Source organism: Ranitomeya variabilis, chromosome 4, assembly GCF_051348905.1.
Source record: "Ranitomeya variabilis isolate aRanVar5 chromosome 4, aRanVar5.hap1, whole genome shotgun sequence".
NCBI classification, from domain to species: domain Eukaryota; kingdom Metazoa; phylum Chordata; class Amphibia; order Anura; family Dendrobatidae; genus Ranitomeya; species Ranitomeya variabilis.
Window position 1 is genome coordinate 256,241,013 of NC_135235.1, and position 27,596 is coordinate 256,268,608.

General features: G+C 46.6%; 1 protein-coding gene across 10 annotated transcripts in view; it reads left to right on the plus strand.

Moving 5' to 3' along the window:
- The first annotated feature begins 233 nt into the window (after positions 1 to 233).
- The window catches only part of LOC143764221 (uncharacterized), a 321,683-nt gene continuing 294,320 nt past the window's right edge, over positions 234 to 27,596 (plus strand). For 7 of the 10 annotated variants that reach the window (XM_077249602.1, XM_077249607.1, XM_077249608.1 and 4 more), the window contains exons 1-3: positions 257 to 340; positions 1,248 to 1,351; positions 8,977 to 9,083. The gene's annotated coding sequence lies outside the window, so the exon portion shown is untranslated. Of the gene's footprint in view, positions 341 to 1,247; positions 1,352 to 8,976; positions 9,084 to 27,596 lie in introns of all 10 variants that reach the window. The other 3 variants (XM_077249604.1, XM_077249605.1, XM_077249606.1) reach the window with 2 other exon arrangements.

Sequence of the window (27,596 nt, forward strand, 5' to 3'; positions counted from 1 at the left end):
AGGAAGCACCCTTGCGCTGGTGTTGTGTGCGCTGGTGCCGCTGTGCCTGCGTTTGCTCAGGAGATAATCGTATAACCTCCTGCGCATCCTGCTGCTCCTGGTCGCTCATGGTCCTGCACTGTTAGTGGAAGTAGCTGAGCCGCGATTCCAGGCTGCTCAGCTGTTTAAATTCCCCGCTCATAGTGCCTAACTTCCGGTTCGTAGGTGCTCCCTGCACTGACCCGGGAGTGCTCCCGCCGCGCATGCGCATTACCTTGCCGCCAGTCTCGCGCGCCCGCCATGCTGGTCACCGGCTCCCGGGGTGTCAGACGTGCCGCCGCAGCCGCCGCTGTTTGTGTAGGTAAGCCTGTTGGTGGCCGCTGCCACCGTTCCCCCAGTGCGCGGTATCTCTCCGGGGAGAAATTATTCCTCGGTAGTCCTGCCGGCGCCCGCCCACACACCTGTCTGGCCCCCGGCGGCGATGGTGCCGGCGTTTCATCGGTCCCACGTCCGGCCTCCTCCATACGGCCTCTTGTCTGGGACCCCATGGGCTGGTAGCCGCCGCTACCCCCATGCGTCGCAGAGCAGCGGTACAGAGGCTCTCTCGGTGATGGCCATCACCAGCCTCCTTCCTCCCCCTTTTTTTTTTTTTTTTTCTTTCTTTGGGGAAGGCAGGCTTAATCGTCTTCACTGCCTCCCCCTACTCACTCACCCTTCAGGTCCACCGACCCCAGCGGTGGTGCTTCAGGGAGGGAGAAAAAAGGGGGGAGAAAAAAAACGCTCCACCCAGCCGTGACAGGGCGCACCCTGCCAGGAACCGAACTGGATCAGCCCCTGGTTCTTCAGGTACGTGCTGTAGGTTCCCCGTCAGGGACAGGAAACCAACTGATGTGGGAGAGAGGTACGCCCTTTTTCACCTGTAGGTTTCCTGTCCCTGGGGGCGGACCCCTCTCTCCGTGGTGCCATCATGGGGGATAGAGAAATCCCACACAATAAATTGACCGAGTGGATTGCATGGCCAGAATATCCCTGATAATTGAATAGGACAGGTGCATTACACCTGCAGCTCACACATTTGGTTCCAGCACGTTTCTGTAGGTGTGACGTCACCGGCCGCACTTACAGGACCTCCGGATGCAGAATCCTACTCTACCATAGTACAACGTGAAACCACACTTAATTATTTTAATAATGTTACTGAAATTGTTGGATTTTGGAAGATCTTTGCAGATATTTTGTAGGTACTAAGCAGCGTCTTCTTATTCCAGGTCATTGCTGTTCTGCAGGTGACCTACTGATATCACCATTGTCCTCTGTGGGGTCCCTGATCGTCTCCTTCCCTCATCTCGTCTGGTGCAGCTCTCGCAGTCAGGTAATGCATGGCTGGTGTAAGCAGCCTGGATGGCTTGTGTCATGTGTCATGGTGAGGAGCCACCTGTAACAAATATCTATCTTACTGTGGCGCAACGCTTTCAGCCGTGTTATCTGCATGTTTACGGATACATATACAGACAGCAGTGTTAGTGCTCCTGTCCATCAGCGTCAGCACACATCACATGTAATGAGTGTCAGAGTTATTACAGGGATCTCTAATAAAACTGTATAAATGATTTAATTTATTGCCAAGTGTCAAATGTGACACTGGAGGGGGATCACAAAGATCCCACCACTTCCATCAGTTTGTCACAGATAACATTAAATAAAAAATTGTGATCCATGCCACTATGCAATTTAAACCAGGCTGTAACACTATGCCTCCATTATTAAAGATGCAGAGTGGCCAGATACGAACACAATAGGGTCTGTATCCCAAAGCGTTCCTCACACAAAAGGCCTTTGTTTTTATCATTGTCAAGTGTTGAATCTGTCTATTATAATAAAGGATACACTGTTTTACATTTATTTGGGGTGTTCATATCTGGCCACTCTGTCACAGATAACAGCAGGAAGATCATACAGATCCCTCCGCCACTTTGTCAGGTATACTCAAGTCCGCTGCCTCCAATCATCAGGACAATTACACTGACTGACGAGCAATGGACAAGGCTGCGGCTGCTTCCACCATTAGGCCGATTATTGGGGAACTCACAGTGAACATACTGCATATACACCTCCAATTCCAGAGTATTGAATTACTCCGGTACGGTCAACGCCACAATAACAAAAGGAACTAGCTGCCTCCAACAACTGCTTATACAGGCTGATTGGACACCCATTACAGGTAGCGTATGCAGGGGTGGATTAAGGGTAGCCAGGGCCCCGGGCTGTTCAGACACTGTGGGCCCCCCCGGTCATGTGACGGGGGGTCATGTGACGGGGGGGTCATGTGACGGGGGGGGGTCTTGTGTATTCTCCTGCCCCATGATCCAACCCTGCCCCATGTCTTTCATTCTGCCCCGTGTCTACATTCTGCCCATGCCTCCAGTCCTGCCCCCAGTGTGTCCAGCAATCTGCCCCAGTGTGTCCAGCATATTACCCCCAGTGTGTCCAGCATATTGCCCCAATAACCAGCAATCTGCCCCAGTGTGTCCAGCATTGCCCCCAGACAGTGTCTCCAGCAATCTGCCCCAGTGTCTGACTCCAGCATATTGCCCCCAGACAGTGTGTTCAACAATCTGCCCCAGTATGTCCAGCATATTGCCCCAGTGTGTCCAGCATATTACCACCAGTGTGTCCTGCAATCTGCCCCAGTGTGTCCAATTGTCCAGCATTGCCCCCAGTGTGTCCAGCAATCTGCCCCATTGTCTCCAGCATATTACCCCCAGTGTGTCCAGCAATCTGCCCCAGTATGTCCAGCAATCTGCCCCAGGGTCTCTAGCATTGCCCCAGTGTGTCCAGCAATCTGCCCCAGTGTGTCCTCCAGCATTGCCCCAGTGTGTCCAGCAATCTGCCCCAGTGTCTCCAGCATTGCCCCAGTGTCTCCAGCATTGCCCCAGTGTCTCCAGCAATCTGCCCCAGTGTCTCCAGCATTGCCCCAGTGTCTCCAGTAATCTGCCCCAGTGTCTACAGCAATCTGCCCTAGTGTCTCCAGCAATCTGCCCCAGTGTCTCCAGCAATCTGCCCCAGTGTCTCCAGCAATCTGCCCCAGTGTCTCCAGCAATCTGCCCCAGTGTCTCCAGCAATCTGCTCCATTGTCTCCAGCAATCTGCTCCATTGTCTCCAGCAATCTGCCCCAGTGTCTCCAGCAATCTGCCCCAGTGTCTCCAGCAATCTGCCCCAGTGTCTCCAGCATTGCCCCAATGTCTCCAGCAATCTGCCCCAGTGTCTCCAGCAATCTGCCCCAGTGTCTCCAGCATTGCCCCCAGTGTGTCCAGCAATCTGCCCCAGTGTCTCCAGCATTGCCCCAGTGTCTCCAGCATTGCCCCAGTGTCTCCAGCAATCTGCCCTAGTGTCTCCAGCAATCTGCCCCAGTGTCTCCAGCAATCTGCTCCATTGTCTCCAGCAATCTGCCCCAGTGTCTCCAGCAATCTGCCCCAGTGTCTCCAGCAATCTGCCCCAGTGTCTCCAGCAATCTGCCCCAATGTCTCCAGCATTGCCCCAGTGTCTCCAGCAATCTGCCCCAGTGTCTCCAGCAATCTGCCCCAGTGTCTCCAGCATTGCCCCCAGTGTCTCCAGCAATCTGCCCCAGTGTCTCCAGCATTGCCCCAGTGTCTCCAGCATTGCCCCAGTGTCTCCAGCAATCTGCCCTAGTGTCTCCAGCAATCTGCCCCAGTGTCTCCAGCAATCTGCCCCCAGTGTCTCCAGCATTGCCCCCAGTGTGTTCAGCAATCTGCCCCAGTGTCTAAAGCAATCTGCCCCAGTGTCTCCAGCAATCTGCCCCAGTGTCTCCAGCATTGCCCCAGTGTCTCCAGCATTGCCCCAGTGTCTCCAGCATTGCCCCAGTGTCTCCAGCATTGCCCCAGTGTCTCCAGCATTGCCCCAGTGTCTCCAGCAATCTGCCCTAGTGTCTCCAGCAATCTGCCCCAGTGTCTCCAGCATTGCCCCCAATGTGTCCACAGTCCACCGTTAGCTTATAAAAAAAAAACCCCAGTCTCCTCACCTTACCAGCGCTCCACGCGACGAGCTCCCTCCAGCAGCGCACACTCGCCGGCGACTGACAATGACGTCAGACGCCGGTGACGTGTGAGCTGCGGCCGACTTCAGCTGCCAGCCTCCAATTGGCTGGCTGGCGGCTGTTGTTAACTATTGAGGTGCGGGCGGGCGCGCGCACGCACGCATGCACGCACGTCAATAGGAAAGCGCCGCAGCGCCGGAAGGGGCCCGGTGAGCAGATGAGAAGGGGCCCGATGCGGACCCCCTCTCTCTGCCCACCGGGTCCGGGGGGCGGGGCACATAAATGCTGGCGGGCCGGGCATTCAGTCACACTCCGGCGGATTATCAGAGGGTCAATCTGCGGTGGCCCAGGGCCCCCCCAAGCCACTGGGCCCTGGGCTACCGCCCATATTGACCCTCTGATAATCCGCCCCTGAGCGTATGGCTTCAGGGGTGCGGTTTACAGAGCAAGACGAACAGAGATATATATATATATATATACACATACATACATACATACATACATACATACATACATACACACACACACACACACACACACACACACACACACACACACACACACACACACACACACACACGGAAAATACTAAATCTGTAGATCGAATGCTGTAGGTATGGCTTATCTTTATGGAGGAAAGCGCTCGGATTATGAAAATCTGTACCACAGATGCTCCCAAAAAGGGCATCACAAAACTGCTGCAATTCATGGGAAAGATCGGACGGCTCTACCAAGGGGCACAGGGGCTGGTACACGCAACACATATGTATATAACCGTGTGCTGCTCAGCAAACAGGATTGGATACACTGCTCAGTACAGTATAACAGGATAGGATTAGATACACGGCTCAGCACAGTATCACACAGGATAGGATTAGCTACACGGCTCAGCACAGTATCACACAGGATAGGATTAGATACACAGCTCAGCAGACAGTATCACACAGGATTAGATACACAGCTCAGCAGACAGTATCACACAGGATTAGATACACAGCTCAGCAGACAGTATCATGCAGGATAGGATTAGATATGCGGCTCAGCAGACAGTATCACACAGGATAGGATTAGATACACAGCTCAGCAGACAGTATCACACAGGATTAGATACACGGCTCAGCAGACAGTATCACACAGGATAGGATTAGATACACAGCTCAGCAGACAGTATCACACAGGATTAGATACACGGCTCAGCAGACAGTATCACACAGGATTAGATACACGGCTCAGCAGACAGTATCACACAGGATTAGATACACGGCTCAGCAGACAGGATCACACAGGATTAGATACGTGGCTCAGCAGACAGTATCACACAGGATAGGATTAGATACTCAGCAGACAGTATCACACAGGTTTAGATACCCGGCTAAGCAGACAGTATCACACAGGATAGGATTAGATACACGGCTCAGCAGACAGTATCACACAGGATAGGATTAGATACACAGCTCAGCAGACAGTATTACACAGGATTAGATACACAGCTCAGCAGACAGTATCACACAGGATTAGATACACGGCTCAGCAGACAGTATCATGCAGGATAGTATTAGATACGCGGCTCAGCAGACAGTATCACACAGGATAGGATTAGATACACAGCTCAGCAGACAGTATCACACAGGATTAGATACACAGCTCAGCAGACAGTATCACACAGGATTAGATACACGGCTCAGCAGACAGTATCACACAGGATAGGATTAGATACACAGCTCAGCAGACAGTATCACACAGGATTAGATACACGGCTCAGCAGACAGTATCACACAGGATAGGATTAGATACACGGCTCAGCAGACAGTATCACACAGGATGGGATTAGATACACGACTCAGCAGTTATATAATTTACAGTATACAGTGTGTGAGTTCTCGGCCGCGTCGCAGGTGCGGTTCTGTACCCGCTCGCTCTCGTCCCGCTTCTTCCCTGCTGTTTTTACCTCCTTTTGAGAAGTAAACCTCATTTGTCACACACAGACTCGGTAAAGGTCAGCTATTTTTGTGGCGTCCTTGTTCCAGTGACAGCGCAGCGAATATCTGAGATTTCCTCGGCGCACAGGGGACATTTTTCCACACAAACACCAGGATTCAACCCAAAATCAAAACCGCGGCAGTAATGTCACTTCACAGGAAAAGTCGCAAGACTGATGACAACGGCGGCGCCTCACGGGCACCATGTTCTCAATGTAGAGAGACGGGGGGGGGGGGGGGCGCCATGGCGCAGCTTTTAGTTAAAGTTTTGCTTTTGAACAATTAGAAGCTTGGCTGTGATTGGTTGCTATGGCCAGCCAAGACAGGAGCAAAAGCGCACGTTAAGGCCATGTTCACACTTTGCGGTTTTTACCGCAGAACCGCCGCGATTTTGATGCTGCGGGTCCGCAGCAGTTTCCATAGCGTTTCCATTTACATGTAAACCCTATGGAAACCGCAAACCGCAGTGCACATGCTGCGGGAAAAACCACGCAGAAACGCAGCGGTTTAAAACCCGCAGCATGTCACTTCTTTGTGCAGAATCGCTGCGATTCTGCACCCATAGAAATGCATTGAACCGCTTACTTCCCGCATGGGGCTGTGCCAACGTTGCGGGAAGTAAGCGGCTAATGCGCGGGTGGTACCCGGGGTGGAGGAGAGGAGACTCTCCTCCAGGCCCTGGGAACCATATTTGGGGTAAAAAAAAAGAATAAAAATAAAAAATCATGTTATACTCACCTCTCAGCGCTGCACGCGGCCGGCCGGTCAGAGTTGCTGTGCGAGCAGGACCTGCGGTGACGTCGTGGTCACATGACCGTGACGTCACGAAGGGTCCTTCTCGCACATCATCTTTGGAACCGGACCGCCAGGTGCAGCGCCGAGGAGATCCGGATATCAGAGGGTGAGTATAACCAATTTTTAACATTACTATTGATGCTGCATATTGCTGCATATAAACACCTATAAATAGCGGATTTAATTACGTCTAAGCAATATTAATCATACACACCAAAAAGGGATGCTAGACTGTACTAATAATGTAATGTCAACTTTATTAAAGAACAGGTAAAACCGAATACATAAAAAATGAGACACCACAGACCCCTGGACGAAGCTTTCCTAGCGAAACGCGCGTTGGGTGTGGTCGGGTCCCTGGCTGGTGGCATCTATTAGGTAAATAAGTTCCTCCTGGTATGTACTAATGTATGTATGATATACTTTCCGATATGCTGACTGATGCTTTTTACATACTTCTTATAATATATAATATATAGTATACCACTTGGTATTACCTAACATTTGTGAATATTTATTAATTTATTGTCTGATTGATTGCACTGTTGCACTTTTTCAGTCACCATATCGGTAGTTATATTTTGGAACTGGTTGAGTGCTATTACTATCTGCTTTGATATCGTATTGGGAGGTAGTTGTTCTATGTTAGCCACTTATTTTCCAGCCATCCCTTCCAGTTGTGTCTGTTCTCTGTGGTGTCTCGTTTTTTATGTATTCGGTTTTACCTGTTCTTTAATAAAGTTGACATTACATTATTAGTACAGTCTAGCATCCCTTTTTGGTGTGTATATTGCTGCATATGCAGCATCAATAGTATAGGCGGAATCCCGCAGCGGAAACCGCGGAACAAACCGCGATAAATCTGCAGGGATAACCGCAGCGGTTTTGCCCTGCAGATTTATCAAATCCGCTGCGGGAGAACCCGCAGAGGGACGCCGCAAAGTGTGAACATGGCCTAAGAGATAATGAGACTATAGAGACCTACAGTAAGTAATGCACTTTAGATTTTAACAATATCTCCATTATTATCATCAGAATAATTAGTGACTGCTTTATAGTTGTATAAGGGATTAGAAAGCAGATGCTGTCCGTGGCCCATAGCAACCAATCAGAGCTCAGCTTTCCATCTACCACAGCACAGCAACCAATGGGAGCTCAGCTTTCATTGTACCTCAGCAGCACAGGAAACAATCAGAGCTCAGCTGTTTTCATTTTACCTGAGCACACAAGAACCAATGAGAGCTCAGCTTTCATCTTACCTGAGCACAGGCACCAATGAGAGCTCAGCTTTCATCTTACCTGAGCACACAGGAACCAATGAGAGCTCAGCTTTCATCTTACCTGAGCACACAGGAACCAATGAGAGCTCAGCTTTCATCTTACCTCAGCAGTGTAAGAAATGACTGAGGCGATTGTCAGGTGTTTCTCTATGGAGGACAGTAGTGATGTAGGAGTACAATATGGCGCAGGTGATAGTGGAGGTGATGCACACCCACAACTGCTCAGTAATGGCGATACTTATACATGTAACACGGGATCCGTGGACGATTTAGCGTCACTTTTGTGCCCATTTTCATCAGAATAGATGCAGTGCTGACGCTTATATTCATTGCTTAATCTGCTGCAGATAGCGCCGCGTTTGCAGGAAAAGCGTTGCGAAAAATGTGTGTTTTAATGCGTTTTTTGGGGGTGAAAAATGCTGACAGAAGTGATATGACAGTTCAGCAATCTCATTCACTTTGCCGAAACAGTAAAATGCTGCATTTTACATGGGTTAAGAACAGTGTGTGAACAAAAGCCAAAAAGGCCCCCAAAACGTGAAGAAACTCAGCATCTTAGAATCTGCGTCACATCCTCAGACGTTGTGCAGCCATTTTAATTAATTTAACACGAAAAAAACTGATACAAATACCCTGACTGTAAAGAAATAAACTTGGTCAATCTAATCTATTGGTTCAATTCTTCACCTTATGAAATATCTCTGCTTGCTGGCAGTACAGTGGAAGGTTTTTGCTTACCTCAGGACTGTGCAGACCTAATACTTGTCACTGCTGAGGGTTTGTTACAGTTGCATCCAGTCTAGATAACTTGTACACTTTCAGATACTTTCTTACCTGGACTGGATGTAAATGGATGGATGTATGTATTTGTGTTTGACTTACCATGCAGCATGTGACTGGTGATCTACGCTGGAGAAGGTTTCGCCGCTCCCATCCTCCTCAGGTGTTGTCAATCCCTGTCAGCTTCCTGCAGGCCTGTACTGTGTGAGACCACAGGTAAGTGATCCATCAAGTGCAATAGATGAGGAAAGGAGCCTCCTGCCCTGATATAGAGCTGCATTCATGTATTCTTCTAGTCTGTATGTGACAACGTTCCGGACCAGGGTTTTCCATATCTAGTTCTGAGGTTCCCTCCAACTGCTCCACGATGACATATGTTGTGCCGCCAAAATCATTTGCATAATGTGACAGCGATTATCTAACTGCATAGAAACACATGCTGTCACACTCGGGACAGGCGAGCCGACGGCCAGTCCGAGGATCACGGCCGTCTGTCTGCACCCTTAGGGTATATGCATACGCTGCGGATTTTTCCGGACTAATTTTGGTAAATCCGCAGGATTTTTTTGCAGCATGTGCACTGCGGATTTTGTTTTCCATAGGTTTACATGGTACTGTAAACCCAGGGAAAACTGCTGCGAATCCGCAGCAAAATCCGCAACGTGTGCACATAGCCTTAGGTTATGTGTCCACGTTCAGGAAACGCTGCGTTTTTGACGCAGTGTCAAAAACACAGCGTCCAGATGTTACAGCATAGTGGAGGGGATTTTATGAAACCCCGTCTCCACTATGCATTAAAAAACGCATGCGGAATTCCAGCAAAAACGCACATGCGGTGCGTTTTTTAAGAACGCAGCATGTCCTTACATAGCATAAAAAACGTAAGGACAGCGCAGGTGACCTGCCAGTGACCTCAGATGCAGATTTGGTCAGGATTTTACTTGCATAAAATCCTGACCAAATCCTGAAACAATCCTGAACGTGGACACATACCCTTAGGCCTCATCCGTCGACATTGACGAAGGAGGGCTTGCTTTTTTTCAAGAGGAGTTTCCAATTCATGTATAGTTTATTTTCTGCTTATTTAAATGGTGAAAAAAAAACTGAAATTCTTAAAAAAATAAATAAATTATGTAATGTTTAATGATGAGTGAACGTGCTGGGATAAGGTGTTATCTGAGCATGCTCCAGTGCTAACCCATTGACTTCGGCGTGCTCGAAAAATATGTTCGAATCCTCGTGCCTGCATGTCTCGTGACTGTTCAATATCTGCACCACATGCAGATATTGCCTGATTGTCAGATAATTCCTGCATGTGATGCGACTGTCGAACACCCCCAAGACCTGCAGCCATGGGGACTCGAACATGTTTTTCCAGGGCGCTGAAGTCACTGGGTTAGCACCTGAGCACGATCACTAAACACTAGTAATGTTTTATTTTTTTAGTTGATGGAGCGATGATGATGTTTTGCACGGCGAACTGACATTTTTATTGGTACCATTTTGGAGTAATTACGGCGTCTTGATCACATGATACAAAACTATGTAAAGCAGTTAATACAAGAGAAGATAGTATTCTGCTACAGATGGATCTGGATAAGTTGGAAACTTGGGCTGAAAGGTGGCAGATGAGGTTTAACAATGATAAATGTAAGGTTATACACATGGGAAGAAGGAATCAATATCACCATTACACACTGAACGGGAAACCACTGGGTAAATCTGACAGGGAGAACGACTTGGGGATCCTAGTTAATGATAAACTTACCTGGAGCAGCCAGTGCCAGGCAGCGGCTGCCAAGGCAAACAGGATCATGGGGTGCATTAAAAGAGGTCTGGATACACATGATGAGAGCATTATACTGCCTCTGTACAAATCCCTAGTTAGACCGCACATGGAGTACTGTGTCCAGTTTTGGGCACCGGTGCTCAGGAAAGATATAATGGAACTAGAGAGAGTACAAAGAAGGGCAACAAAGTTAATAAAGGGGATGGGAGAACTACAATACCCAGATAGATTAGCGAAATTAGGATTATTTAGTCTAGAAAAAAGACGACTGAGGGGCGATCTAATAACCATGTATAAGTATATAAGGGGACAATACAAATATCTCGCTGAGGATCTGTTTATACCAAGGAAGGTGACGGGCACAAGGGGGCATTCTTTGCGTCTGGAGGAGAGAAGGTTTTTCCACCAACATAGAAGAGGATTCTTTACTGTTAGGGCAGTGAGAATCTGGAATTGCTTGCCTGAGGAGGTGGTGATGGCGAACTCAGTCGAGGGGTTCAAGAGAGGCCTGGATGTCTTCCTGGAGCAGAACAATATTGTATCATACAATTATTAGGTTCTGTAGAAGGGCGTAGCTCTGGGGATTTATTATGATGGAATATAGGCTGAACTGGATGGACAAATGTCTTTTTTCGGCCTTACTAACTATGTTACTATGTTACATCTTTTTGCATTTTTGTGTGGTGAATAAAAAACGCAAATCTAGCATTTTTATGTTATTTCTCTTTGCAACATTTTAATAATTGGGTTAATTTGTTTTATACTCTGATAGACCAGACTTTTATGGAAACAGTGACATTATCTATCTATATTTAGTTTTTTCAAAAAATGAATTTTTCTTTTGTAATTCCTCTAAGGGACTTGATCCTCTGATCGCTTGTGCCATCTGCTGTAGTACTGAATATAGTATGTAATGAGCATCGCAATCCCTTATGAACATTACCCTCAGGGTAAATTTCCACTGCCGAGAGACAAATCGGTCCGTAATCTGGACCGAAAAAACGGATGTAACGTATGCGATTGTCATGCGAGTGTCATGCGAGTGCAATGCGAGTGCAATGCGATTTGTAATCGCATCATCCGTATGACATCAGTATGACATCGGTATTGCTGTCCGATTTTTACGCACCAGTGTCCTTTGAAAAGCCGGCAATTCAGCGCCGTGTACAGTAAAATCACACTGACAGGTTAGAATAGAGTAGATATATGCACATAGAATGTGTATATATACATATATACATGTCAGTGAGACACCTATATATGTATATTTATATTTAATGCAGCGCTAGAGAGCATTAAAGCCTCTAATTCAATTGCCGGCTTTTTCCTTCTCCTTCCCAAACCCGACAGGATATGAGACATGGTTTTCATACAGTAAACCATCTCATATCCCCTTTTTTTTTGCACATTCCACACTACTAATGTTAGTAGTGTGTGTATGTGCAAAATTTCAGCGCTGTAGCTGCTAAAATAAAGGGTTAAATGGCGGAAAAAATTGGCGTGGGCTCCCGCGCAATTTTCTCCGCCAGAATGGTAAAGCCAGTGACTGAGGGCAGATATTAATAGCCAGGAGAGGGTCCATGGTTATTGGCCCCCCCGTGGCTAAAAACATCTGCCCCCAGCCACCCCAGAAAAGGCACATCTGGAAGATGCGCCTATTCTGGCACTTGGCCACTCTCTTCCCACTCCCTGTAGCGGTGGGATATGGGGTAATGAAGGGTTAATGCCACCTTGCTATTGTAAGGTGACATTAAGCCAGATTAATAATGGAGAGGCGTCAATTATGATACCTATCCATTATTAATCCATTTGTCTGAAAGGGTTAAAAAACACACACACACACATGATTAAAAAGTATTTTAATGAAATAAACACAGCGGTTGTTGTAATAATTTATTGCTCTCGCAATCCATCAGCAACACCCTCGCTTGGCAAAATAATAAACGCACAAGATACATACCTTCTGATGTCAGATCACGTCCCACGAAGTAATCCATCTGAAGGGGTTAACTAATATTACAGGCACGAGCTGCGATAAACCACTCGCTGGTGCCTGTAATCCCCCGGGTGCTGAAAGGAAAGCAGTGATCTATACTTACATTCAGTTGCGGTGATGCGCCCCTGCTGGATGTTCTCATGAACTGCAGCCTGGGAACTTTTTCCCACGCTCCAGGTCATATGAGGACATCCACCAGGGGGCGCATCACCGCGACTGAAGGAAATGTAGGTCAATGACCTACATTTCATTCATTCTCCGGGGAATTACAGGCACGAGCACAGCTGCCTTTGCAGGGCTCCTGCTTGTAAATTATTTTAACCCCTTCATATGGATTACCTCGTGGGACGTGACGGCTCAACAGAGGGTATGTATCTTGTGCATTTATTGTTTTGCCAAGCGAGGGTTTCCTAAGGATTGAGCGAGCAATAAAATATTAAAACAACCGCTGTGTTTATTTCATTAAAATACTTTTAAATCATATGTGTGTGTGTTTTTTAACCCTTTCAAACAATTGGATTAATAATGGATAGGTGTCATAATTGACGCCTCTCCATTATTAATCTGGCTTAATGTCACCTTACAATAGCAAGGTGGCATTAACCCTTCATTACCCCATATCCCACCGCTACAGGGAGTGGGAAGAGAGTGGCCAAGTGCCAGAATAGGCGCATCTTCCAGATGTGCCTTCTCTGGGGTGGCTGGGGGCAGATGTTTGTAGCCACGGGGGGCCAATAACCATGGACCCTCTCCTGGCTATTAATATCTGCCCTCAGTCACTGGCTTTACCACTCTGGCGGAGAAAATTGCGCGGGAGCCCACGCCAATTTTTTCCGCCATTTAACCCTTTATTTGAGCAGCTACAGCGGCCAAATTTTGCACATACACACTACTAACATTAGTAGTGTGGAATATGCAAAAAAAAAGGGGATATGAGATGGTTTACTGTATGTAACCATGTCTCATATCCTGTCGGGTTTGGGAAGGAGAGGGCAAAAGCCGGCAATTGAATTAGCGGCTTTAATGCTCTCTAGCGCTGCATTAGATATAAATATACATATATAGGTGTCTCACTGACATATATATATGTATATATACACATTCTATGTGTATATATCTAGTCTATTCTAACCTGTCAGTGTGATTTTACTGTACACCGCGCTGAATTGCCCGCTTTCCAAAGGACACCGGTGCGTAAAAATCGGACAGAACTCGCATCGTGCGAGTGCTGTGCGATTTTTTTCTCGCACCCATTGACTTGCATTGGCGAGTCTCGTCCGAGACTCGCAGCAAATCGCAGCAAGCTGCGATTTTTTTTCTCAGTCCGATTTCGGCCGAGAAAAAAATCGCAAATGAAAAGACACCTATTGAATAACATTGGTCCGAGTGCAATCCGATTTTTTATCGGATTGCACTCGTCCGTTTTCCTCGCCAGTGGAAATGTACCCTCAGGCTGGCCTTCAGAGGATTATTGTAATAGCAGGCACAGGGGGGTTCAGCAGACAGCAACAAATCAGTACTCCACGCTTGTGTCGCAGGGGGGCAATGGGCACATGTATTGGCTCGTCCCCCGGCTCTTGCATATTAGACGTTAACAGTAGAGATGAGCTAATATGTTTGGAAAATGATCGCCAAATTTGCTATATTCGTGCCATATCAGTACCCTGTTCGTGCCAAATTTATGTATAACGACTGCTTACAAACATATTTGCTAATTTCTACTCCCATTGAGTCCAATTGTGTTTGGCTATGTTCGGTGAATATTGCAAAAACAATTTTCGCCGGCGATCGTAATCCGAACCAAATATTGAAAAATTTGCCCAACCCTAGTTAACAGCAGCGGGTGCCATTCGCCGATGTTAGAGAGAGGCAGATACAGCCATTGTCTGTCAGGAATGAAGCAAGCATAATTATTGGTATTAGTGTGCTGTTGTGTGGTTTTTTTTTGTTTGTTTTTTTTGTTATGGACCGCAATGCTCAGTCTGATCGCGGGTCTCCTGTTTCAAACTTGTAGCCTTAGGGAAAAGTCAGATGGCTGTATATCTTGAGCTAGGATTACAATGCAGTTCTCGGACTGGCTGGCAGCTCTCCCGACCAGAGCGTGACAGCGGCATAAAAACACATACTGCCATGCTTGGGTAAGGAGAGCCATCGGCCAGTCCAAGCATTGCGTTGATATCCTCTTCCAACTTTGTGCCCACGTTCCGGATTTTTAGCGGTTTTTTGCGGCAGTTTTCCGCTTAAAAAACGCTTACATTAAGCATCCAATTATTTTAATGCATTCCACAATTTTTGTGCCCATGCTGGGTTTTTGTCCACAAAACAAAAAAGCATAGCGGAAAAAAACGCAGCATGTTCATTAATTTTGCGGAAAATCTGCAGATTTGCCGCTATATAACTGTATTGGGATGCTCGGGAAAAAAAGTGAAAAAACGTGCAAAAAAAGTGCAAAAAAAGCGATAAAAATGCTAAAAAAAAGCAAGCGATCGGATTTCCTGCGAAGGGAGTCCGGATTTCTTCAGGAAAATTCTGCATACTTTCAGCTACGTGGGCACATATCCTTATAAGGACTCTCCCCTAATTGACAAGAGAAGCTCGTTTTGGGAGACCCACAGCCAAACAAGGCATTGCTGTCCTTGTACGAACTGTGAAAAACACTTGCTTGAACCCGACCTCATTGGATCAGTCTGCATAGAAAATCTGATGGTCTCTTGTATAATTTTTCTAAATCACACCATACTACTTTTATGATACATTTGTCCCTATTTTATAATACTGTTGATTGCCGAACTGTATCTTGTCTAATATTCTTACAGAATTCTGAAAATTAGACTCTGGAGAAGCATGAGTCCGGGTGAAGCGCCCGCTGGGCACTAGATGCCTGCTAGAAAAGCAGCGCGACTAGTAAACAAGAAGCGGGAGGGAGATGAGATTTCATAATTAAAGCAGCCAGGAGAAAAGTTAATTACAAAACCTGAACAGTGAGGGGGTTCACATCCAATACTGAACCTTAACCCGCTTCTCCACCATTGTGCACTGATGGAAGGATCCACAAAGTGGCTCTGACAGCAGCTCTGAGGGTGTGGGGAAGCGTAATTAATTAGCGATATCAGTTCTGCCACTGTATACAGTCATTTATGCTATCATTGTACAGCTGGTGACAATAGTAATTATCGTCAGACGTCCTTTTTAGTCACCCTGGTCCTACAGGTGTTATGTTACTGCCATGACCGAGTCTGAGCATCAACTGTGCTTTTTGTATGAGAATGTGACATGTATGCTTCTGTTCATGTAAAGAAAGATTCACCATACAGATGGACCAGGCAAGGGTTTTCACTTTTGAAAACATTAATTGTGCCTTCACATTGTGTTGTCAGGGGTTTTCAAATGACTGCTTTATCACAGTACACAAGGTATTGTTGCTTGCAAAACTTACAAAGACTTATGCTGGGTTCACATTAGCGTTCGGGGGCTTTGCGGAGGGCTGCGTACATCATCCGTTAAGCCCCGCCTACTTCCACATGCATCCTTCGCACCTATCTTTAACATTGAACAGCAGAATAGTGAGTGCAGCTCTGGAGTTTAATACAGGATGTAACGCAGGATCTGAAGGGGATGAGAGACCTAGAAACATAAACCAGAATGAGACACTTTAATGCTACGTTCACATTTGCATTGTGCGACGCATGCGTTCATTTTTTGCATGATTTTTGGCGCAGAAAAACTGCATCATGCAGCGTCCTCTGCGCCCTGACAGTTGCGCCAAAATGACGCATGCGTCACAAAATGCAAGACAATGCATGTCCATGCGCCCCCCATGTTAAATATAGGGGCACATGACGCATGCGTCGCCGCGGCTGCGCCCGACGCTGCGCCGCACAACGCTAATGTGAACGTAGCATTACTAGTATGTCATGTGTATAAACTATATCATCTGGCAGCAAGCCAATGCAATAAATGTAGTAAGAAAGCGCAGTCATAACCGTCATGAAGATACTAAACCTAAAAACATGATCACACACATGTATGTTGGCGCTTTAGAAATAAAATTCTGTATAAAAAATACATATTGTACGAAAGAACAAAATAAAAAAAATAAATAAAAGTGGTGAAATCAACATGGAATGATAATTTTCCCAGAATAGGTATACAAAAAATACACAAATAAATAAGTTTGCAATTCATTGCAAAATAATTCAAAAATTAGCTACATTTAATTTAAAGTAAATATAATATGCATAGCAACAGAATAGTGAGTGCAGCTCTGGAGTATAATACAGGATGTAACTCAGGATCAGTAATGTAATGTATGTACACAGTGACTGCACCAGCAGAATAGTGAGTGCAGCTCTGGTGTATAATACAGGATGTAACTCAGGATCAGTAATGTAATGTATGTACACAGTGACTGCACCAGCAGAATAGTGAGTGCAGCTCTGGGGTATAATACAGGATGTAACTCAGGATCAGTAATGTAATGTATGTACACAGTGACTGCACCAGCAGAATAGTGAGTGCAGCTCTGGAGTATAATACAGGATGTAACTCAGGATCAGTAATGTAATGTATGTACACAGTGACTGCACCAGCAGAATAGTGAGTGCAGCTCTGGTGTATAATACAGGATGTAACTCAGGATCAGTAATGTAATGTATGTACACAGTGACTGCACCAGCAGAATAGTGAGTGCAGCTCTGGAGTATAATACAGGATGTAACTCAGGATCAGTAATGTAATGTATGTACACAGTGACTGCACCAGCAGAATAGTGAGTGCAGCTCTGGTGTATAATACAGGATGTAACTTAGGATCAGTAATGTAATGTATGTACACAGTGACTGCACCAGCAGAATAGTGAGTGCAGCTCTGGGATATAATACAGGATGTAATTCAGGATCAGTAATGTAATGTATATACCCAGTGACTGCACCAGCAGAATAGTGAGTGCAGCTCTGGAGTATAATACAGGATGTAACTCAGGATCAGTAGTGTATGTCCACAGTGACTGCACCAGCAGAGCAGAATGAGTGCAGTAGTTCTGGATCCATCAGGGTTGTTTGAGAGACTTACTTCCACTTTACTGCTCCGCTTTCGTTTGTAAAATTTGTGGTTCAGTTTTATATGTGTTAAAATGACCAGATTAATTTATCACATGTCCCATGATTTTTCATTTTTCAATCCTGTGCACTGACTCGTGTGTGTATATGTGTGTGTGTGTGTGTATATACAGTGGGGCAAAAAAGTATTTAGTCAGTCAGCAATAGTGCAAGTTCCACCACTTAAAAAGATGAGAGGCGACTGTAATTTACATCATAGGTAGACTTCAACTATGGGAGACAAACTGAGACAAAAAAATCCAGAAAATCACATTGTCTGTTTTTTTATCATTTTATTTGCATATTATGGTGGAAAATAAGTATTTGGTCAGAAACAAAATTTCATCTCAATACTTTGTAAAATATCCTTTGTTGGCAATGACAGAGGTCAAACGTTTTCTGTAAGTCTTTACAAGGTTGCCACACACTGTTGTTGGTATGTTGGCCCATTCCTCCATGCAGATCTCCTCTAGAGCAGTGATGTTTTTGGCTTTTCGCTTGGCAACACGGACTTTCAACTCCCTCCAAAGGTTTTCTATAGGGTTGAGATCTGGAGACTGGCTAGGCCACTCCAGGACCTTGAAATGCTTCTTACGAAGCCACTCCTTCGTTGCCCTGGCGGTGTGCTTTGGATCATTGTCATGTTGAAAGACCCAGCCACGTTTCATCTTCAATGCCCTTGCTGATGGAAGGAGGTTTGCACTCAAAATCTCACGATACATGGCCCCATTCATTCTTTCATGTACCCGGATCAGTCGTCCTGGCCCCTTTGCAGAGAAACAGCCCCAAAGCATGATGTTTCCACCGCCATGCTTTACAGTAGGTATGGTGTTTGATGGATGCAACTCAGTATTCTTTTTTCTCCAAACACGACAAGTTGTGTTTCTACCAAACAGTTCCAGTTTGGTTTCATCAGACCATAGGACATTCTCCCAAAACTCCTCTGGATCATCCAAGTGCTCTCTAGCAAACTTCAGACGGGCCCGGACATGTACTGGCTTAAGCAGTGGGACACATCTGGCACTGCAGGATCTGAGTCCATGGTGGCGTAGTGTGTTACTTATGGTAGGCCTTGTTACATTGGTCCCAGCTCTCTGCAGTTCATTCACTAGGTCCCCCCGCGTGGTTCTGGGATTTTTGCTCACCGTTCTTGTGATCATTCTGACCCCACGGGGTGGGATTTTGCGTGGAGCCCCAGATCTAGGGAGATTATCAGTGGTCTTGAATGTCTTCCATTTTCTAATTATTGCTCCCACTGTTGATTTCTTCACTCCAAGCTGGTTGGCTATTGCAGATTCAGTCTTCCCAGCCTGGTGCAGGGCTACAATTTTGTTTCTGGTGTCCTTTGACAGCTTTTTGGTCTTCACCATAGTGGAGTTTGGAGTCAGACTGTTTGAGGGTGTGCACAGGTGTCTTTTTATACTGATAACAAGTTTAAAAAGGTGCCATTACTACAGGTAATGAGTGGAGGAAAGAGGAGACTCTTAAAGAAGAAGTTACAGGTCTGTGAGAGCCAGAAATCTTGATTGTTTGTTTCTGACCAAATACTTATTTTCCACCATAATATGCAAATAAAATGATATAAAAACAGACAATGTGATTTTCTGGATTTTTTTGTCTCAGTTTGTCTCCCATAGTTGAGGTCTACCTATGATGTAAATTACAGATGCCTCTCATCTTTTTAAGTGGTGGAACTTGCACTATTGCTGACTGACTAAATACTTTTTTGCCCCACTGTATATGTGTATATATATATATATATATATATATATATATATATATATATATATATATATATATTGCTTCTGTTCGAAAATAAATCTCCCACATTTAATGGTGTCCCCAGTTAAGCCTCTGGATCTGCAAGTCGCCTCATCATTAGCACAGCCAGGTATAAGGATAATGTGCTCATTGTCCTGAGGCTGTAACACTGCAGGAACTGATACAGAATGTTTCCAGGATGATTGCAGATAATGACGGCACAGCTCTGGAGGACTCCATCACATCATGGGAGTGCATATAAATCTGTACACGGAAGACTCCACCTTGTCTGCTAGGGGCTGAAATCAGGGCAGGGAGACCATTATTAGCCAGATTTTGAAGTGAAGAGACCCCAATAGTTGGTAAAATGTTTAGGATTCATAATTAAATTAACATCGATAATGTTGTGGGCATATTAAAAAGTTCACAAATGTCATAATTAATGTAGGGTACTCGGACTCCTAACACTAGGGTTTTCCACCTTATTCACATGTTGCCTATATTCTGCAGTTTTTTAGTGTGCACAGTTTAATAAAGTACCAACTAAGTATATGAGAATTCAACAAATTGTATCTACATTTTCTGCAACTTTGTATTCAGAATTGACATACTTAAGTCCAGGGGGCACTCATTACGGGTGGAAGAAAGGCGATTCCGACAGCTAAATAGGAAAGGGTTCTTTACAGTTAGAGAAGTCAGATTGTGACACGCCGACCACAGGAGGTAGAAATGGCAGACAATATGACAGCTTTTAAAAAAGGGCAGGATGATTTCCTCACTACACATAATATTGCGGGTTATAATTATTTAGTGACAAAATGAACAATTGGTGTAGAAAGGTTGAATCTGATAGACCTAGTTCTTTTTACAACCTATGTAACTAGTGACTCGTATTTTACAATCCACAGTGTGTCAGTTCTATGTGTGGATTTCATCACGGACCTCTTAGTTTGCATTGCAAAGGGAAATCTGCAGCATAGCAGCACATGCATCGCATGCAGATTTTGCTGCAGATACAATGCAGAAAACTTAGCAGCAAATCTGCAACCTAGATTTGTACTAGAGTGTATAACAGCATTGCTGATTATATTTAACCAAATCCGAACTTTAACTATAATGTCAGCACAGATCAACCTTGCAAAGCAATGTGCAGTACATCTGACACCTCTGCAATTGAAACCATAGCCTAACGTTGATGATAAGGTACATGTGGCCCAGGGCCGCCATCAGGGCATTACAGCCGTGACTGGCGTATGGGGCCCGGTGAGCAGAGGGGGCCCGTATCGGGCCCCGTCTCATCTGCTCACCGGGGCCCTACCGGCAGCCGCAGGCTGAACCGGGCCCTTAGCGGCGGCCGGCGCTGCAGCTGTTTAACGCTATTGACGTGCGGGCCTGCGCCTGCACATCAATAGTTAACAGCCGCCAGCCAATACAAGGCTGGCAGCTGACGTCAGCCGCAGCATGCATGTCGCCGGCGTCTGACGTCATTGTCAGTCGCCAGCGAGTGCACGCTTCAGCTGCGTGGAGAGAGCAGGAGAGCGGGGATCTTTTTTTATTGAGAGCGGGGATCCGGGCGGCCCAGGGCAGAAAGCTGGACACAGGGGCAGAACGCTGGACACGGGGGCAGAACGCTGGACACGGGGGCAGAACGCTGGACACGGGGGCAGAAGGCTGGACACGGGGGCAGAAGGCTGGACACGGGGGCAGAAGGCTGGACACGGGGGCAGAAGGCTGGACACGGGGGCAGAAGGCTGGACACGGGGGCAGAAGGCTGGACACGGGGGCAGAAGGCTGGACACGGGGGCAGAAGGCTGGACACGGGGCAGAATGCTGGACACGGGGGCAGAAAGCTGGACATGGGCAGAACGCTGGACAGAGGGGCAGAAAGCTGGACACGGGCAGATTGCTGGACACTGGCAGAATGCTGGACACGGGGGCAGAACGCTGGACACGGGGCAGAACGCTGGACACGGGGGCAGAAGGCTGGACACGGGGGCAGAAGGCTTGACACGGGGCAGAAGGCTGGACACGGGGCAGATTGCTGGACACTGGGGCAGAACGCTGGACACGGGGGCAGAAGGCTGGACACGGGGGCAGAAGGCTGGACACGGGGCAGAAGGCTGGACACGGGGGCAGAAGGCTGGACACGGGGGCAGAAGGCTGGACACGGGGCAGATTGCTGGACACTGGGGCAGAACGCTGGACACAGGGGCAGAAAGCTGGACACGGGCAGATTGCTGGACACTGTGGCAGAATGCTGGACACGGGCAGAATGCTGGACACAGGGGCAGAAAGCTGGACACGGGCAGATTGCTGGACACTGGGGCAGAACGCTGGACACAGGGGCAGAATGCTGGACACAGGGGCAGAAAGCTGGACACGAGCAGATTGCTGGACACTGGGGCAGAACGCTGGACACGGGGAGAATGCTGGACACAGGGGCAGATTGCTGGACACTGGGGCAGATTGCTGGACACTGGGGCAGATTGCTGGACACTGGGGCAGAATGCTGGACACTGGGGCAGAATGCTGGACACTGGGGCAGAATGCTGGACACGGGGCATGATTGGAGACACAGGGGGCAGGATGACAGACATGGCGGCATGACTGGAGACAGATGGGGCAGGATTGGAAACAGATGGGGCAGAATTGAGACACGGGGCATGATTGCAGAAATGGGGGCATGATTGGAGACGGGGCAGAATGGTGATACTGGCATGATTGGAGGCAGGATTGGAGACAGATGGGGCAGGATGGATACGATGGAGACAGATGGGGCAGGATGGGGAGATCATATGGGGCAGAATGGATACTCATTAGGGCAGGATGGGAGAACATATGGCTGACGCCAGGAATGAGACACACGGGGGCTAGGATGGCGAATATTATTACCATAGGGGCTAATTAAGGGATATTATTATGTTGAGGAGAGCCATAAGATCAAATACTTAATTAACCTCAACACATAAGGTAATTGAGGAAAGCAACCTATAACATGTATTGTTTAACCTTACATAAGTTTTCCTCAGACAAAGTAAGACACTTAAGATGGCTGACATCTCCTCTACCAGAGCCGTGTGCTCTGGTATATGAACAATGAAGACACTGAAGATGGCTGCCATTTCCTGTCTCAGCAGACCATGCGGTCTGGTATCCAAGATTACGCCCACTCTGATGACCTCATGGATCCACCCACAGCGACGCCCACTCTGATGACCTCACGGACCAACCCACCTTGATGACCTCATGGATCCGCCCATGGACTTGCTCATGCCCAACCCACTAACCAATGGAATACATCCGATCACTCCCATTTTAGAGCTAACCGAGCCCCCTTACAGGAGATATATAACATTGTGTTTGACTAATAAACTTCCCTTCTTGGAGCTGAGCCACACATTGATCAAGAAGAGTTACAGCTGACTGTGTCTGGTGTATTTCTTTAGTGCACATGATCAATATATCCATTAGGCCAGGAGTAGGCAACTAGAGAATTGAACATTTATATTAATTGTTCAACCCTAATATTTGGCCGCCCAACGGGGGGCCAGCAGAGGAAGAGCCCTGAACCCTGTAGAACCGGCGACTGGAACGGCTGGATGCACTGAGTACCCCGAACCTGGAGACTGATCAACTCCTTAACAGAACACGGTAAGTCTGCTGATTTTTATAATCTGTAGTCTTTACCTGTGTCCTTCGGGGTATCCTGTGCAGATTGCCTGACCGTGTCCGGTTTTCTTGGTATCTGTAAGACGGCAGAAAGGGTATCTCCGCTGCTGGTCATTTAATTGCAAGAACCGTCACGTTTTAGTTGCCTACTGCCTGTTACATGTTGTGAAGAGGGGAGATGATTGGTAGTAAAGAAGAGAAATATTGTGTAAGGACAGTCAAAGCAGGTTAGTGTTTACAGAGGGCTAGAGGCAAGTGATAAAACAAGAAAAACTGGTTTTTACAGAGGGGTATGACTGGTAGTCATTGTGTTTGGAACAGAACGGGTTTCTAGGAAAGTCAAAGCAAGTGTTTACAGAAAGCAAAGCATGTGGTAGGACGAGAAAAACAGGTTTTGTTTTTAAAGAAGGAAAGAAAGCAAGTGTAGGAAAAAAAATAAAATAATTTTTGTCTGTGGTATACGGTTGTCGCCTGTGATAAGATTTTCAGTTCTGTACATGAGGACTAGGACCTTGAGTGATTGACTCGGCCTAGGGGGACCCGGTAAATCTTGGAGCGAATTGGCTCAGTTCGGGCATAATAAATTGTGTAGCGGCTCATTGAAACTTGGAGTGATTGACTCAGTTTGAGCCAATTAAATTTATAGTTTTCCTTTTTTTTTTTTTTGCCCCGTGACATCGAGTGAGTGACTCTGCACGGGGACCGGTGAGTTAGGGAGCAATTTGACAAAGTAGGGAATAATTGGTTTGTAAAGTACGGAGCACGGAAGTCAGACAGGGACCACGTGACAAGAAGCAATAGGAACTGGGTACTGCAGACTCAGTTCCCTTTAGAATCTCAGGTTTGAGTCATCCCCCCCGTCTTATTGTTTGTTTGGTGTTTGTTATCTTGATAGATAGATATATATCTATAGAAAGATGGAGAAATTAATGCAGTTCTGCCGTATAGGCACTAAGCCAAATTCAGATGGCAAGTTAGACTCATGCACATTAGTAGCGACTCGTGAAGGGAAGAGTCATATTAAGCAATGTAAAAAGCTTATGAAGTTGTGTGGAATGCCAGAAGGGGGATGGTTACAGCCCCTGGACTGGAAGCTTGTCTTGAAAGAAAGAAAAGGTATCCTAGAAGATAATGGATTGTTGTCTATTGCTAGGGCAGGAGAAAGAGTCTCTGAAAGTACATATATATAAAAAAAAAAAAAAAAAAAAAAAGGAAAAATTGGAAATTGGGTAGAAGAGAAAAGGAATACAAAGAATAGAGTTTTGAGTTGTGTATTACAAAATATATCCTGTGAGCGGCCACCACCGTATAATGGTGGCTCAGAGCCATGTGGTAAATGTAATGGTCGCCATTTTGTTAATGGCCAATGTGTTAAATGTAATAGCAGCCAAAATGGTGGCCCAGAGCCAGGTGGTAAATGTAATTCTAATAGCGGCCATCTTGGTGGTGGTAAATATAATTCTGATGGCGGCCATCTTGGAGGTGGTAAATGTAATTCTAATAGCGGCCATCTTGGAGGTGGTAAATGTAATTCTAATAGCGGCCATCTTGGTGGTGGTAAATATAATTCTGATGGCGGCCATCTTGGAGGTGGTAAATGTAATTCTAATAGCGGCCATCTTGGAGGTGGTAAATGTAATTCTAATAGCGGCCATCTTGGTGGTGGTAAATATAATTCTGACGGCGGCCATCTTGTGGATGGAAAAGGTGTTAATGCTGACGGCAGCCATGTTGTGGATGGCAAAGGTGTTAATTCTGAAGGCAGCCATGTTGTGGATGGCGAATGTGCTGCTCCTGGTGGTGAACATCTCAGATTAAGGCTACACGCCACATCACCAAATCCTTGTTACCCAGTAATGACCACTAACGGCCAATACTATATTCCTTCGGGAAGTGAACAGGCTTTACCCATGTTTCCTATCTCTGTTGTTTCCAATGGGGCACCAACCCTTTCCTCTATCACTCCTGTTGTGAATCCAGCAGTCCTCCCACCTGGATCGTCCCCAGCACCTACCCTTTCTACTGTCACTTCCACTGCCAATTTAGCCGCACACCCACATGAGATGCTCCAAGCAGCGGCCTCTCCTCCCAATGCTTCCACAACAGCACTCTCACGCAGCCTACATAACCCTATGCCCAGTACCTCACAGGCTGTCTCGCAGCCAAGCGCACACCTGTATGGGACGGTGGCGACTGCATCAAGGGGGGGCTCAATGTGGGAGGGGGATACCAATAGCACAGGAAGCACAAAGGGGAGGGAATGTTGGCAACCTATTTTTGAAAAAGAACTTCCTGAGGGACCCTTGTTAGTAGTGGGAAAAGGTGACATAACAACAATGGAGACAGACGCTATTGTTAATGCTGCCAATTCTCGGTTAGAGCACAATGGAGGTGTAGCTAGAGCTATAGTGGAAGCAGGAGGGGCGACTATTCAAGCTGACAGTCAAATCATTGTTGAGTCACGTGGTCAGATAGCTGTTGGGGACATAGCGGTGACTAAAGCTGGCAATCTTCCATGTAGAATGATCATACATGCTGTGACCCCTACTTATGACCCTATTCATCCAGACGTTAGTGCTCAACAACTTCGTGCAGCAATAACTCGCATTTTAGAGTATGCAAATATTAATGAGCACATTGAGACCTTGACAATTCCCGCCATTGGTGTTGGCATTTTTGGTTTCCCTGTTCATGCATGTACAAGGGAAATCGTTGAAATTATAATAAACAAGTGTAGCCCCCCAAGCATTTGCTGCCTTTCTGAAATCAGGTTAATTAGTAATGAGGACAGGACTGTTAAAGCTTTTAAGACTGCCTGCATCACCTGGACCCCACACCATGATACTGGAGCTGCCCAAATAGAGCCCCTCATTCCAGGACTGTTACCTCCTCCTGCTCCTCATAAACAAGGGATTACATCTGTACTCGCGGTGCCATCTCTACTCCCGCCTCAGGTGCCGCCACCAACAGTGCCGATGCTCATGTCTGAAGAGCCCACCATCTATGTCAAGTTTACACCCCAGCAAGCTGCTACTCTGTTGAACCAAGTTCTAGATCCAGAAAAACAGCCAATGCCTTTCTACAGGAGCATGACGAGGCATGGGACTCTGGTGTTGAGTTCTGCCAAGAACCTAAGACAAGGGCCTCGGATGAGTTGGCTGACCTATCAATTATTATTGTTGCCAAAGGTTTCCAGATGCCTCAAAGCTGATGCAGCCATTGTACGATGACCTCAAGACGTCAGCGTTTCCACTATGTACCAAATCCGTGGAAGCTTTCTAAGCTCTTAAACAGGCCATACAGTCTGCACCAGCTCTTGGAATCCCAAATTATCAACTACCTTTTTACTTGTTTGTCAATGAAGTAGCAGGACATGCTTTCGGAGTCCTAGCACAAAAACATGGGGGAAGAACAAGACCAATCGGCTACTACTCTGCCCGCCTGGACTCTGTGTCTCAAGCTTCCCCGACTTGCCTCAGAGCTGTTCATGCTGCACATATGCTTCTGGACAAAACTTCTGATATCATCTTAGGACATCCGGTTCTCTTAATGGCTCCACACGACATAAAAGCTATTCTAGGCCAGACTCAACCTAAACACCTGTCGCTACAGCGTCATATGAGACTCCAATGTTCCCTCTTGATTCCGGATAATGTCACTCTTGTCCGCTGCACCATCCTCAACCCGTCCACGCTGCTTCCTCTTTCCAGGGGGGATGTGGATGATGATGTGGATGATGATACTGATGCTCTCGGAGAAGACGCCTCTACACACTCAGAGGATCATGACTGTCTCGAACAAATGCAGGAAGAAGCAGCCTCCAAGAAAAACGTGTCTGAAGACCCACTCCCACATGCTGACCTGACGTTCTTCACTGATGGTTCCAGATTTGCAGATGAAACTGGAAGATTCCATACGGGGTATGCCGTGGTTACACATGACCAGGTCATCTCAGCTGGATCGCTACCACCGCACATGTCTGCACAAGAAGCGGAACTTAAAGCTTTGACGTTGGCTTGTCAGGAAGCGACGGAGAAGGTGGTCAACATCTACACGGATTCAAGATACGCTTTTGGAGTGGCTCATGACTTCGGCAGTATCTGGGCAGCCAGAGGATACCTAACGTCCAGTGGAACTCCTGTAAAACATGCTGCTATCATGCAAGAACTTGTAGTCACTCTGAATCTACCTTCAAAGGTTGCAGTGATCGAGATCAAAGCTCACGGGAGACTGGATTCTCCAGAAGCAAGGGGGAACTTCTTTGCTGACAAAACAGAAAAAAACCTATGCTGTGGATCCATTTAGGAAAGAGAAAGCAGCGATGTACGTGTCACAAGACACTGAAGAAGGGACTAAAGCCTCTCTTATGAGGATTATCCATCTACATCAAGACAAGACATCAGATGATGAAAAGAAGT